Source organism: Salvia miltiorrhiza, chromosome 6 (genome assembly GCF_028751815.1).
Source record: "Salvia miltiorrhiza cultivar Shanhuang (shh) chromosome 6, IMPLAD_Smil_shh, whole genome shotgun sequence".
Lineage (NCBI taxonomy): Eukaryota > Viridiplantae > Streptophyta > Magnoliopsida > Lamiales > Lamiaceae > Salvia > Salvia miltiorrhiza.
The window spans coordinates 29,285,277-29,300,683 of record NC_080392.1 but is presented as its reverse complement, the minus strand read 5'-3'; positions in this window follow the sequence as shown (position 1 = coordinate 29,300,683).

Sequence of the window (15,407 nt, the reverse complement as noted above, 5' to 3'; positions counted from 1 at the left end):
TTGAAGTAAAATTTCACGTCCGCCGTCACTGCAGAGAACAGAAGCTTCAAAAGGTGAAAAAGATCATTGCATTATGTCATGTCAATGAGATTCTCAAGAAATTTGATTACAGAGGCAAAAGGTTGGAAAGATTTTTAGAAAAGATCAGGACAAGTTAAATCAGATACGAATTTTCCCAAAAAAAAAAATACTTGTCCTTCTCGGATATTTCATTTTCCAACAATCAGTTAAAGATTTTGAAACAAACTGATCAGTTAGAGAAAACTTTTGAAATCAGACAAAAGACTCATAACTGAAATAATTGATTTTAAATAGTAAGTTTGAAAATACTTACTGATCGACTGATCATTGTAGTAAGTCGATACCACTGATCCTGGTTGACTAATCAGGATGAGTTTCCTTCAAATGAAGACTTGTCTTCATTGTTTTCCACGTCAGCAGTCGTAGAGCATCAGTCGGTTGACCATCAGTCATCAGGACTGTTCGAGGAGAACTTCAAACACAGCATCACTCTTCTAGGTTGATGAGGCCGATCCTTCCACATAGATCGTTGAACCTTTCTTCAGGAAGAGCTTTGGTCAGCAAGTCTGCTCTCTGAATTTCAGTCGAAATCCATTTAATAGAGATATCCTTCTTTTCGACGTGATCACGAATGAAGTGATGTCGAATGGCAATATGCTTGACTCTGGTGTGATGAACTGGATTCTGGGAGATTGCAATAGCACTAGAGCTGTCGCAATAGATTGGGACTTCATTCTCTTCGATCCCATAGTCCTTTAGTTGTTGGACTAACCATAGGAGTTGTGAACAGCAGCTTCCCGTAGCAACATATTCAGCTTCAGTTATGGAGGTAGCGTCTGAAGTCTGCTTCTTTGAAAGCCATGAGATGAGCTTGTTGCCTAGGAATTGACAAGTTCCCTAGGTCGATTTGTGATCAATTTTGCATCTTGCAAAATCTGAGTCTGAGTATCCGGTGAGCTTGAAGTCATCGTCAGCTGGGTACCACAATCCTAAGTTGGGTGTGCCTTTGAGATATCGCAAAATTCGCTTTGCAGCATCCATATGAGCTTCCTTTGGATCTGATTGATATCTTGCACAAACCCCGACTGCATATGTGATATCTGGTCTGCTCGCAGTCAAATACAGTAATGATCCAACGATTTCTCTATATTTGGTTGAAGATACATATTTTCCTTCTGATCCTGGATCAACTTTTCAGTTTGTGTTAATTGGAATCTTGACTGATTTCATGTGCTGAATACCGAACTTCACGATCAGTTCTTTGGCGTACTTTGACTGATTGATCAGTATTCCTTTGTTGGTCTGCTTGACTTGTAGGCCAAGAAAGAAATTCATTTCTCTCATCATGGACATCTGAAACTTGTTAGTCATGATATCAGCAAACTTCTTGCACATGTGTTCGGATTTGGATTCAAAAATTATGTCATCGACATAAATCTGAACAAGTAGAAGATCTTATCCTTCTTTGAGAGTGAACAACGTTCTGTCCACTGATCCTTTCTTGAAACCTTGTTCAACAAGATACTCAGAAAGAGTATCATACCATGTTCTTGGAGCTTGTTTCAAGCCGTAGAGCGCTTTCTTCAGCTTGTACACCTTTCTGGTCCCGCAACCTCAAAACCTGGAGGTTGTTCCACGTAGACTTCATCGGTGAGCACTCCATTTAGAAATGCACACTTCACGTCCATTTGGTGTACCTTGAATCCTTTGTGAGGTGCGAAGGCTAAGAAAAGTCTGACTGCTTCCAATCTGGCAACTGGGGCAAACGTTTCATCGTAGTCGATTCCTTCTTCTTGACTGTGACCTTTTGCTACAAACCTTGCTTTGTTTCTCAAATATTTCCTTCTTCGTCTTTCTTGTTTTTGAAAATCCATTTCAAACCAATCACCTTTGCATCGTCTGGTCGATCCACAAGCTCCCAAACTGAATTCCGATTGAGTTCATTGAGTTCTTCTTGCATTGCGATGACCCATTGAGTGGACTTCAGAGCTTCTTCGACATCCTTGGGCTCTGTTGATGATAAGAAACAACTGAAATTCTTATCTTCGTTGATGCAGTTCTGGTTGATATCAAAGACGAGATTGCACATTGATCTTCGAGTCTTTACACCGTCTGATGGTTCTCCAATGATGTTCTCCTTTGAATGGAGTTCAAACCATCTTCGATACTTCCTGATCTCTTCTAGTGATGGTGGAGGTTCTTCAGTTAGAATGGTTCTGAAACGTTGAGCATCTTCTAGAGCAGGGGAGAGTTGAACTGGAGCTGCTTCGGCATGTTCAACTCGTTCTTCGACATCTGTTCTTCAGACCTTCGACTGGTCTTCTGATACTGAAGCTTTTTCAGTATCTTCATCTTTTCCTGGTCCCCACACCAAGACTGTAGAAGGTTCGGTGATGTTTATTTAAGTCCTAGAAACTTCAGTGTTCTCAACAGTCCTTTTAGTTTCCTGTTTCCTGAAATCATCAATAGACTCATCAAAAACAACATGTGGTGTTTCTTCAACACAAAAAGTTTGAGAATTAAACTGTGACACCCAAATCCAATTTAATTTTAAATGAAAACGCACGCGGAAAAATCATGACTATAAATAAATATATAATGTGAAAATAAAGAAATAAATATCTTATTTTAAAATACTTTACTAAACATAACATTTTTAAGTAAATTTAAATACAAAATATTTGATTCGCCATTCGACCTTCCACGGGCCTCCGACCTTTAAAACCTGAAAATGTTAAGTATGGGATGAGCATACAGAATATACTCAGTGTGGGAAACATGCAATCATTGTCCACGTTAATAAAATGGTCACGCATATGATCGTAACATTCATAACTGTAAGTCGCACGGTGGCATACCAAGGACCTTTCTGTCCTGGACCGATTCAGCCGGCCCCTGGCGACTGGTTGCAACCATAACTTTTACATTTAATCGCATTGTGGCATACCAAGGATCTTTCCATCCTGAACCCATTCAACGGGCCCCTAGCGATATATAATTTAACTCACATATTGCAAACACATAATATTAAAATGGACAACAATTAACCACAGCATGTACTTAAATAAATCCCACACCTGAGACATGAACTTGAACTTGAACTTCAACTTGAATGTTATTTTGAATAATTCAATCAAGAGTAACGTCCTAGTCGCGCCGCACCTAGTCAGATAAATTCAAATAATAAACATAAGGGCCTAACTGAACTTAAAAATAATAATAATAGTAGTTTAAATCATAAAACCATTTAAAATCATTGGTCTAATAAATTATGAAAGAACTTTTCTTATAAAAAGATTTGGGCTCAATACTTAAGTAAAACTAAGTTCAAATTAATAATCTAGCCCAAATATTGTATTAATGACATCTTTTGAAAAATGATATGCAAATGCAAGTTCATTGGATAATTAAAAAGAGCCCAATCATTTAATAAAATTAAGCCCCAACTAAAGCCCATTCCCCAGCCCATCATCTAATCCCAACTTAAATTCACCCACACACACACCAACACACAAACTCACGCAGTCTCACTCCCTCTCAGCCCTCCTCCCTCTCCTCTTCTCGCCCCCCCTGCCGCTGCCACCAGACGGCACACCGCCGCCGGAGGCCGGCGGCTCTGCCTCCCCTGTCCTCTCCTCAACCTATCTCCCTCTTTCCTCATCTCTCATTCCCTTCGACCTCTCTCTGTCTTCCCTCAGTTCTCCCTCATCTCCCGCCTCCCTCTGTCCCTCTCCTCACCGCGCCCAGCCGCGGCGGCTCATTTCCCCGGCGGAGACCTTCGCCGTCTGCCAGCGCCACCACTGCCCCTGCCTCTCCCTCTCCTTTGGCCGACAGCAGCGGCCCTTGCCGCCCCTCGACAGACAGCAGCAGCCGGTCAGGCTGCTTCCCCCCTTTCACCTCTCCGGCAACAACAATCTTCACCAACAAATCTTCCATTCATTTCCTTTTCTTTTATTCTAATTTCTTACTATTATTCTTTTAATTCCTTCCTTTTCTTTTGATTTTTCATGTAATATTGTTGGATTAGTGCATGAGAAATAAAATGATTATGCTTGGTTGGGTTTCCGTATAAAGTAGATGAGAACAAGATATAAGATGATTGTTTATTGTGATGAAATAAAAGAATGAAGGTTTCAACGAGATAAAGAAATTACCGTTTGGGCTTCGCAAGAAAAGAATTGAAGTAATGGTTTTGCTGATTTAGGTTGAAGCTTGACAAATTTTTAGCAAAATGAGAATTGCTCAAGCTGAAGAGGAATTTTAAAGATGATGAATATTTGAATGATACGTGGCTGATATAAGGGAAGTACGAGTGTGTGGCTGGAGCAGAATATGACACGCATCTTTCATCAAAAATATTAAAAGTCAATTTTTGAATTATTCACAAAACTCTGAAAATTTATGGATTTTCATAGCTAATTTAGCCCAATAATAAAAATAAATAAGGCCCAACAAAAATGTAGGCTTTCATAAGTATTTATTTAGGCCCAATATAAAAATATTTGAGAATATAAATTATTATTTCTACAGGTATAACCTATAGTTCAAAATCATATATCTAACTAGGGGCGCAACTAGATTCATCATAAATTCGATCAATAATTATATGTTTTAAGGTTTTTCATAACTTGAAAATCTAATATTTTTCAAATAAATATTGCAAAGGAAATAAATGGTTTTGGGCTGTGACATAAACACTCGATAGGCTTTGCTGGATCGTTCAGTTCCAGAGTATCCAAGAAAGATTCTTGGATCAGCCTTGCTATCAAATGTGTTTAATCTCCTCTTATCATTGTTATGGATGAAACACCTAGAACCAAAAGCGTGAAAATATGAGATTGAAGGCTTCCTGTTCTTCCATAGCTCGTATGGAGTTTTTCCCTGTCTTCGAGTGAGAAAGGAGCGATTTTGCGTGTAGCATGCGTTGTTGACTGCTTCGGCCCAAAACTTCAAGGGGAGTTTTGATTCGGCTAGCATCGTCCTTGCTGCTTCCTTCAAAGACCTGTTTCTTCTTTATGATACTCCGTTTTGTTGAGGAGTCCTTGCTGGAGAAGTTTGATGACTGATTCCTTGTTCCTCACAATAATCACGAATGACAGTATTGAGGAATTCAGTCCCACGATCTGATCTGATGCTGATGATGTTGACTTCCTCTTCAACGTTTAGTCTTCTCAGCAGCTTTGGCAATTCCAGCAGTGTCTCTCTCTTGGTGTAGAGAAAGATAACCCAAGTATATCGTGAATAATCATCCACGACAACTAAGGTATACTTCCTATCGTTGTAGCTTCTAGGAGAGATTGGGTCAAACAGATCCATGTGAAGTAGTTGAAGAATCCTTTCAGAGGAGTGTCCTGACTTTGACTTGAATGACGTCCTGGTCTGCTTTCCTCTTTGACATGCTTCACATTCTTGCTTCTTCTGGAACACAATAGAAGGTAAACCTTCTACCAGTTGATGTTTAGCAAGTTTGTTGATCGTCTTGAAGTTGAGGTGGTTGAGTCTCCTATGCCACAGCCAGTTGAGCTCCGAGCTGCTTTTGCTGCTGAGACAGGTTTCTGGAGGGTTTTCTTCCCAAGAGACGACGTAGAGACGTCCTTGTCTGATCCCTCTCAGAACAACATTTCTTTGACTGTTTGTGACAGTGAATTCATCCTTTTTGATCTTCACTGCGAAACCGCTATCACAAAATTGACTCACAGATAACAGATTATATTTTAGACCAGAAACATAGCTAACATTACTGATACTGGCGTTACCCATGTCGAGCACACCATAGCCTTTTGTTTCTCCGATTGGGTTGTCTCCGAATGCAACTTTTGATCTAGCTTTCTCAACATATTGAGTTAGATATTCTTTGTAGCCCGTCATGTGCTTCGAGCAGCCACTATCCAGATACCATGTTCTGATTGAAGCTTTAACTTCTTCCTTCTTTTTATGTTTCCTATTTTTAACCTGCAAGGAAGAGTTAATTTAGGTACTCAATCAATGTTTGGGTCCTTCAATGTTAGCTCGTGTTCCCTTGGAACCCATATCTGCTTCAGAACTGGTCTTGGTGCTGATCTCTTGCGCTTTGCTGGTTGTCTGACTAAAGTGGTTGGCGCTTCAGTTGGCACATGAGCAATCTTCTGTTGAGCTTTTCTTTTAAGAGCCTCACTCTTGTAGAAACTTTGTCTGATGAGTTGTTGAGGTCTTCTCTGCTCTACTGAGTATCTCCCTTGAGATACTTAAGTCATTCTATACTGATGGAGACTTGACTGATGTTGTGGAATATAAGTCATATGATGTCCAGTTGCTTGTGGTCGTGATTGGCGTTTGGCTCGTCTGGACCTATCATAGCTTTGTCTCCATGGATGTTGTTCTTTTCGGAACTGAACTAATTTCAGTTTCTGATTGTTGTTGATTTTCCCCCTGGACTGGTGAGGAAGATTCTTCTTGAGTCCTGATGTTCCTTGCCCAATCTTTGACTGAAATCTGCTTTCCAATCTTCTCAGTAAGATGATCTGGTTGGGGGCCTCATTTGCTCGTCTGTAGCTTTGTGGAGGAGGAACATTTGTCCTTGCCATCAGTTTGCGTTTCCGAACTTCACCCATATCATGATCTCTTGATTCTTCTGAAGTGACATCTGCTTCTTCGATCATGATATTCTTTCCTTTATCATTTGGAGCAACCTTTCCTCCAATGCTTTCAACAAGGCCTTTTGATGGAAAGTTGCTCATCATGGGAGACTTCATCATGCAATCCTTGATTGTTTCTTCCAGTTTGTGATTGAGCCTCTTGATTCCATGAGATGCTCTGTCACATTCTGAGTTGGAACTCTGAGCTTCTCTTCCAGTCGACTGTTCTCCATGATTAGTTGATCAAGACAAGTTTCATCCGGAAAGTAGATGATTGTCTGATTCTTGGCTCGTTCATCATTGATCTCCTTTTCCATTTTCTGATTCTGCTTGAGGAGATCTTCGAACATTTTCCTCAACTGACAGTGATCAGTCATAACCTGATCGAACTCGTCAGTTTCATCGGCTGAGCTTTCTCCAGATCCTGAATGATCTCCTGAAAACACCAGGGAGTTATCAATATAAGGAGTTTTTGAGTGAGAGTTTACCTCTGAGCCGTTCATTCCGTTGTCGTAGCTGTTGTCGGCCACACTTTCAGTTTCGTTGGCCATCAGGGCTTGGCTCTCATCATCTGAGCTGGTAGAATTGAAGTTGGATGATTCTGATGTATCTTCGGAAGATCCAGCATCGTCAGCAACCATCGCTTTCTTCTTCGCATATTTGCGATCCTTTTTGGCTTTCAGCTCTTTTCGCTCAGACTGCGTCAATTCAGGGCATTCAATTCGAAAGTGCCCTTTCTTTTTGCATCCAAAGCATTCCACATCCTTTAAGTCGAAGGCGGCTGACTTTCTTTCTCCGCTTCGATTGGTGGAATATCTGGAGTTGCTTTCTCTTTCCTTTCCTTTGTAGTGCTGCTTGTGGAACCTTCTGTACTTGCGGAATTTGGACTCCATCTTGTTGAATCTTTCAGTCAACAAAGCATATTGACTGAAGAAGTCCTCGGGCTTGAGTTCTGCTGGGTCCTTTGTCTGCTTCTTGCTTTCTCTTGCTGAAGCTTTCAGTGTTGCTCCTCTTCAGTTTGATGGACCATCTTCGTCTGATCCTCCAGCCTTCTTGATTCCAAGATTTCTCTAGATGTCGAACTCATTTTCCAAGAGGTCAGAGAAGAGCTTGTTTGTCGGGAGCTGACTGAATCCAGGCTTGTTCTGATGAGCAACTGAATAGATCTGCCAATCTCCTCGCGAAAGTGCTCGAAGAATCTTCAGGTTGATTTCTCGTTGAGTGTATTTGTCCTTCGAGATGGATTGAACTTCATTCAGGATTTGATTGAATCTGAGTTCCATCTCGTCGACAGATTCATTATTGAGCATGAGGAATGAGTCGAATTTCTGACAAGCTATGGACAACTTGTTCTCCTTTATTTTCTCGGATCCGATGCACATTCTTTCGAGAATGTCCCACATCTCCTTTGCAGTTTTACACTTGATGATCTTGGTGACATGCTTGTCTGGAATTGTGCCGGAGATGATGCTTTTGGCGAGGTTGTCTAGCTTGCTTGAGAAAGGTGAAGTCATTTTGCAACCCTTTTGTACCTACTGTTTGGTGAGTTCTTGTTACCCAAACATCATGAAAATTTTATGAGAAGTATACAGAAGAGTCTTGAGCACATTGGTAACTTTCCAAGCCTTTTCAGCAATGGTTACTATTTTTCAAAATTTCGCAACTTTCAACTTCTCAAAACTGCCAATATGGTAGGCTGTAGGAGAACAGTCATATCTCCTAAATTACTTGGAGTTTTTCATCTTACTTCTTTTTGAATAAAACTAGACTCAAAGAGGTTTCAAATGGTATAGACTCCGACCCCAGTAGAGCTCTGTACTGAGTTTGGTGAGGTTTTGAAGTCGAGTCAGTGCAGAATGGAGTTTGTTTGTGATTTATGTGTGTGTGAGTTGTATGCTTATGTGTTTGTACATGCCTATGTGCTTGTTTGCTATGAGTATGGTCCGAGTTGAGAGTTAAATCGAGAGTAGGACGTGTGAATCCTTAGAAGTTGAGTATACCTAGGGATTTAGTTTTATTGGGTAAATAGACGTTGAGTGAGAAGTTATTGTTGAGACGAGATTGAATTTTAGTAATGAGTTCTAACTAAGGTTTGTTTTATCACATGAACTTTCGTGATGATGTTGATGATTTATGAAGACCCGAGCGAGACGAAGAAGTAAGTCACATATTCCTAACCGAGCTTAAGCGAAGGACTACAGGTGGGCAATACTTTGAGTATAAGTATTTTATACGAGCATTCTAAAATGATTTGATGATATTATGAGTTGATCACATGCTTTGAATTAAATGATGTTTAAGAACTGTTTGACTTGCCAATTTTTGATGATGAGCTTGTATGTTACCCTCTACTGATGAGACGAATTCGGATCCTGCCACAAGCGGGGTTGTGTACACAGAGGTGACTGTGAGCCCTCTTCGGGTCGGCCGGTCACGGTACTTGAGAGGGAGGCCTACTTCTCAGTACCTTTGATAATGATGAGTTGTAGACGTGGTACATACATGTTAAGATCTTTGACTGCAGTCGTTTCTTTATGATGTTATGATTATTAAAACTGCATGCACAGATTCATTTATGCTGACGTATTTCTGTGTATTGCTGAGATGTGGCAAGTTCCAAACATATAGCTCTAAGAGCGCCTTTCATGTTTTTCGGCGTTTGCCCACTGAGTATTATATACTGACGCCCTGCATATATTTCTAAATGTGCAGGCTAAGCAATGGAGCGAGATTGGACTGGTGCTGGTGGGGATTGTTTCATTGATGATGTTCTTCGCTGCCTTCCTTTGATGTTAGAGTCATAAGGATGATATACTTTGCTTTCCTTCTGACATTGATAAAACCTTAGTGAAATGATACTTTATTCCTTTCTAATCAAGTAATATACTTGCGGTTATATGTCTTCATACGTATAATTGTTACGCCTTTTGCTGTGATACTCTTGATATTATGCTTCCTTATGGAAAATAAGATGTACCTACTTTGCTTTTCTTCTTGAAATTCCTGATATTTAAGAAGTTATAACGATGTTGACGTATATACCCTTGAGCCGAATTATAATGTTTTGCCTTAGTATGTTTTGATGTGAGCTTCCGCCCGATGTTCAGTTTAGTTTTATTGTTCTTTATTCATTTATTTTAGTCGTATCGATACTCGTACCCCGCTATCACTAGCGTTGGGAATCGGGCTGCGACAGAGTGGTATCAGAGCAGGTCGTCTGCTCTGAGTTAATTGCTTGATTGAGTTGAACCTTTGATTGCTTCTACTCTTTTTAGATTGAGTACTAGTCTAATTTGAATTCTTAGGCTAGTTTGAGAGAGAGTCATTTTGAAACGAAACCCCAGCACCCCATCTCCTCCGGCTTAACGAGGTAAGAGGTTGATGTTGTTTCTTATTGCTTTCCTATTGAGAGCTTGCTTCATTTCTTCTGTGGTGAAGTCTGCTTTCTGCTTGATCTGGACCTCATCGTATGGATCCCGAGCTGGGTCAACTGGAACTCTTTTGATAGTTTCGGTGATGATGATTGGTCTGTTGGTGATGACTTCCCACATTCGGCAATGTTGGGCGGTGAGGAAGCTTTCAAGCCGAAACTTCCATATGTCGTATTTTTCAATACTAAACATAGGTAGAGAGGATAATGTAACACCCCGCACTTTTCCTTATGTTGGGAGATAGTGAGATGTCGAGATGCGAGATTATTTTTCTTTTATGACCAGATAAGACAGATTTTCTATTAAATAGAGTTATGAGTGGACAAACCAATGATGGAGTTAGAGTGATGAGATTTGAGAAACGAGTCGAGTTAGAGATGCTGATTGAATTGAGTTGAGGTTTTATTTTTACTTCCGACTACCGGGAATCGAATTACCGGATACCGAGTTATCAGAGATTGACTGTCCTATTAAGAAAATAGGAATAATGAGTTTGACATAGAGTCGAGGAAGAGAGAGAGAGAACCCTTGTTGATATAACACCCCGTATTTTGGTTACCTTGAAATAACATCGAAATACTATTGAGAACCTTGAGAGTTAAAGACTAGCTTACAAAAATCGAGAGGAAGTTATCGATGGATGGTAATATGAGTAAAATAGAGATGTTGATAGAATTGAGAATGATGTTAGAGTTGAGATAGAGATGTAAATTGATTTTTGAGTTGAGATGAAAGGCGAGAGATAGAGTCGAGGTAGTGATTGAGAGTCACTATAAAGAGGATTAAGCTAGAGTGACGATTCGATTAATGACGAGTGATGATCTGTTGTTAATGTGACAACTTTGTGAGCTATTTGATTGACGTTATGTGATTTACCTGATACGTGTGCACTTATAATTGAGTAATTGTGATAGTACATGATTTAATTTCCATCACACATTCCTACACTCACACTCATTTTTTTTTGAACATCCTCACATGTGGGATTAGACAAGTGGCCAAGTGGGGAGACAAAGTACTATTTGGGCATTAAATGTGTTTAGCTTAGAGAGTAAGACTGGAGATTAAAACAAAAGACCTTTTCTCTCTCCTTCCTTCACTCTCATGTTCGGCCCTTCACCTTCTCCTCTCTCCCTCACGCCATTCTTTCTCTCCTCCATTGGAGACCAAGCTCAAGCTTCTCAAGTCATAACTGTGATAAAATACTCCGCTAAATCTAGCCCTTAAACACTTTCTACTCTTGATTCAAGAAAATTAGTGGAGTTTAAAGCTTGAAGAATAGAGAGAAGACTTCCTTTTTCTTGAAACTGTTTGAGTAAGTGTTCTGATCTTTTGGATCTAGACTTTATTGTGAGATATATGTGTATAGAAGGATGACTGAAGCATGAGAAACTCCCCCTCCACCTTTTTCTTCTTCATTTTCGAAAATTAGGGTTCATGCCCTTTAAAAATCTTTCTGGTTCTTTTCTAAAATTGGGGCGAGAAATATGTTATATGTGATGATTTGAGGTGATTAAGGTGTGTTTTGTAAAGCTTAGTCTTGAGACATGATTTTTACAAAATTTAGTTTGATATAAGAATTTGGAAAATCCTTGAGGTTATGTCTTGAATGATGATTTGATGATGAGCATGAATATATGAAAGGATTAACGTGATGTTTGATGAATGTAGTGTTTAAATGAGTTTTTGAGTTGGCTATGATGTTGAGTGATAGTATTTTTGATGTTTGGGAGTGTTTAATGAACCTTGGGAATGAAAAAGTTGATGAATTTTCGAGTTTGCTCTTGTCTGCACTGTTCTGTCTTGAGTCTTGAGTCTGACAGAGAAATCGTCATTCCTCTGCTATGACAGAGAGTTCGTCATTCCTTTGCTCTGACTGAGTCAACTCGTTTTGCTCTGACTGAGTCAACTCGTTTTGCTCTGACGTAAATCATTCCTCTGCTCTGGCAGCGAAGTCATTCCTCCGCTCTGATATATTGATTCCTCTGACGAGTGATTCCTCTGATATATTGATTCCTCTGACGAGTGATTCCTCTGACTAGTGATTTCTTTGTTCTGATATGTTGATTTCTCTGGCTTCCCATTTCTCTGCTCTTACCGAGAATTCATTTCTCTGCTCTGGCGAGAATTTCTCTGCTTTGATCACCGTTTAACTTATGAGTTTGATTCACTAATGAGTTATGTATTGTTTTGATGACGGAATTGTTTGAGATGATGAATTCTGATATGAGGCAGTCGATGTGGAATATGAGGAGAGATGTTGAGGCTAGTATAGCCGATGCCCCCCCGTATCAAACGAGGACGAGATGCAGAGTCGAGAGGAGGCAGTGATACAGAGACGATATAGCGAGGCGATGCGCCGTTGGTTTAGGACTACTGGACCGAGAGAGGGCGATACATTAGGAAAGTTTCTAGCGCTTTACCATCATCGCTGGTTGGAGGCTAGTATCCATGGGATTGACGAGACTGAGGCCATTATACACTTGGTCCCGCAGCTGCCACCCGAGTGGCAGGATTGGGCAGCTTCATTGGTGTCGCGGTATATTTTTAGGACCGAGTCTGGTCGTTATATGGGCGCAAATTTTTGAGGATTTATAGTGATGTTGAGTTACCACTATTTCGCGAATGGTGAGCCATCTGCACCGCTTTATGGAGAGTATGAGGGACCAGCTCAGGGAGGGAAGCTAGCTGTTATGCCCCCACTTACCGAGGAGCCGTTTCTGATTGCACCTCTACCCTCAGTTGATCCGATTACAGTTTCTCTTGAGTCTGATGTTTCACAGCCGATTGTTCCTACTGAGCCTCAGATTGAGCGAGTTCCCTTTGATCCTTATCCGAGGGTTGCCCCATTGCCTGAGCCAAGCACTTTGGCTTTTTCAGATGTATGTGCACTCGATTTTATATCCACTGTCCCGAGACGCCCAGGAGGGAGGATCTCGACCAGCACACGTCGATAGCGATGAGGAGGATCCGGATGAGGAGACTCCAGAGATGACGGTCGGCTACGGACGGACCTAGCCATTGCAGCATCATACTACCGGTGACGGAGTCGAGACATGGGTACCTATTCCTGAGGTGCCGGTTTATGGCCCGATGGTGGACACCAACGTCGAGATGAGCCGAGCGACGATAGCGTCTACCGACTGATCGACGAGTACGAGAGTCAGGAGTTAGAGCCGAGTGTGGATATGGAGGTTGACGATGCGACGAGCAGGATTTCAGGAGACGACGACTAGCGATCACGTGTATCTAGTAGACGCATACATATGTTAGATGCATAGTTGATATATATATATAGGTAGAAAGGCATAGTGTATGTATGTGTAGATAGTATATATCTATAGGTGCTTAGTACCTATGATGCTTGTATAGTTAGAGCATCATTTTGGAGTTAGGGCTTTGGTACATAAGACCTTACTTTTGTAAAAGACCTCGAGAGAGAGAGGCAGTTTTTCCTTATATATATATATATACAGAGGTGTTGATGATTAGTGAGTTTCACTTTCTTTATCAGAGCTTTGAGAATGATGATGATGTTGATGCTTGATGATAAATGAGAAATAGAGATTGACGAGAATTTCGAATGATGATAAGCGAGAACTAGAGTGGACAAGAATTGTGAGAATTTTGAGATCACTTATGAGATATAGAAGTGAAGTGAGAAAAAGAGAATTAGTATTTTGTTTTGACGAACGGCTAGTTTCGAAATCGATAGTTATATAATTCTTTTCCCTTTGTAGTATACCTCCGAGAAGGAGAGGGAACGGAAGGAACATAAACTGAGAAGAAGATGAAGAAGAGAAGCAGAGAGACCAATAGTTGAGATAATACGACGAGAGTTAGAGATTTCATCGCGATTTATAGACACGACCCTAATAGGGCGAACGTATTTTGGAGACCTCATGGGATGCATAGATACTTTTGACCAATTGTACTTCGTAATAGAGGTACTTTCACCGGCACCGCATTTATCATCGCTAGAGTAATAATGAGAGTAGACTTATTGAGTCCCTATCCCGCTTGGTCGTTTTTAAATTTTTCTGCATCCATTTTGGAATAGACTGGTTAGAGGAAAACCATGTGAAGATACAATGCAAGGAGAGACGGATATCTTTTCAGCCACCTGGCCAAGAACCTACTTCCTTCATTGGTATTGAGAGAAAAATGGAAGCAGATGCTGATCATCTCGGCACTGCAAGCAAGAAAGTTCTTGCGGAGAAATGATACAATCGCGTGCGTTGTATATCCGAGCCAGAGAGACAAATCCAAAAGCAAACGTTGATGATGCCAGTCGTGCGAGAGTATAAAGATGTTTTCCCTAAAACTTTATCGGGATTACCCCCAGACCGACAGCTTGGGTTACGATTGATTTAGAGCCCGGCGCATCACCGACGTCGAAAGCGCCATACAGAATGGCCCCACAGAGTTGCGAGAGTTAAAACTGCAACTACAAGAACTTCTAGATATGGGCTTCTTGTCACCTAGTGTTTCCCCCGTGGGAAGCACCAGTCCTTTTGTTAAAGAGAAGGATAAAAGCTTGAGGTTGTGTATCGATTATCGAGAGTTGAATAAAGTGACGATAAAGAATAAGTATCTATTACCCCGAATCGATAATCTGTTCGATCAACTACAAAGAGTGAGCACTTTTTCAAAATTTGACTGGAGAACGATATACTATTAGCTGAAGATACGATCGGAAGATATTCCGAAGACGACATTTCGTACGAGATACAGACACCATGAGTTATAGTAATGTCTTTCGGTTTGACGAATGCCCCGACAGTATTCATGGATCTCATGAACCGCATTTTTCGCGAATACCTAGACAAGATCGCGTTAGAGAGATTGTGAGTTGAGAAGTTTTGTGCGAAGTTTAGCAAATGTGAGTTCTGGCTTAAAGAAATCAATTTTCTTGGCCATATCGTTTCCGCAAGAGGAATTGAGGTAGACCCAGCGAAAGTTCAAGCGGTACAGGAATGGAGATCGCCAACCACACCGCACGTGTCGCAGCCCGAAATCCCAACGCTAGTAATAGCGGGGTACGAGTATCGATACGACTAAAATAAATGAATAAAGAACCATAAGACTTAAATTGAACATCGGCGCGGAAGCTCGCATCAAAAATATACCAAGGCAAAGTATCATAATCTGGCTCAAAGGTATATATATCAACATCAGTATAACTTCTTGAATATCAGGAAAATTTCACGAAGAAAAGCAAAGTAGGTATCCCTTATTTTCCATAAGGAAGCCTAACATCAAGAGTAACACAGCAAAAGATGTAACAATTATATGTATGAAGACATATAATCGCGAGTATATTGATTGATTAGAAAGAAAT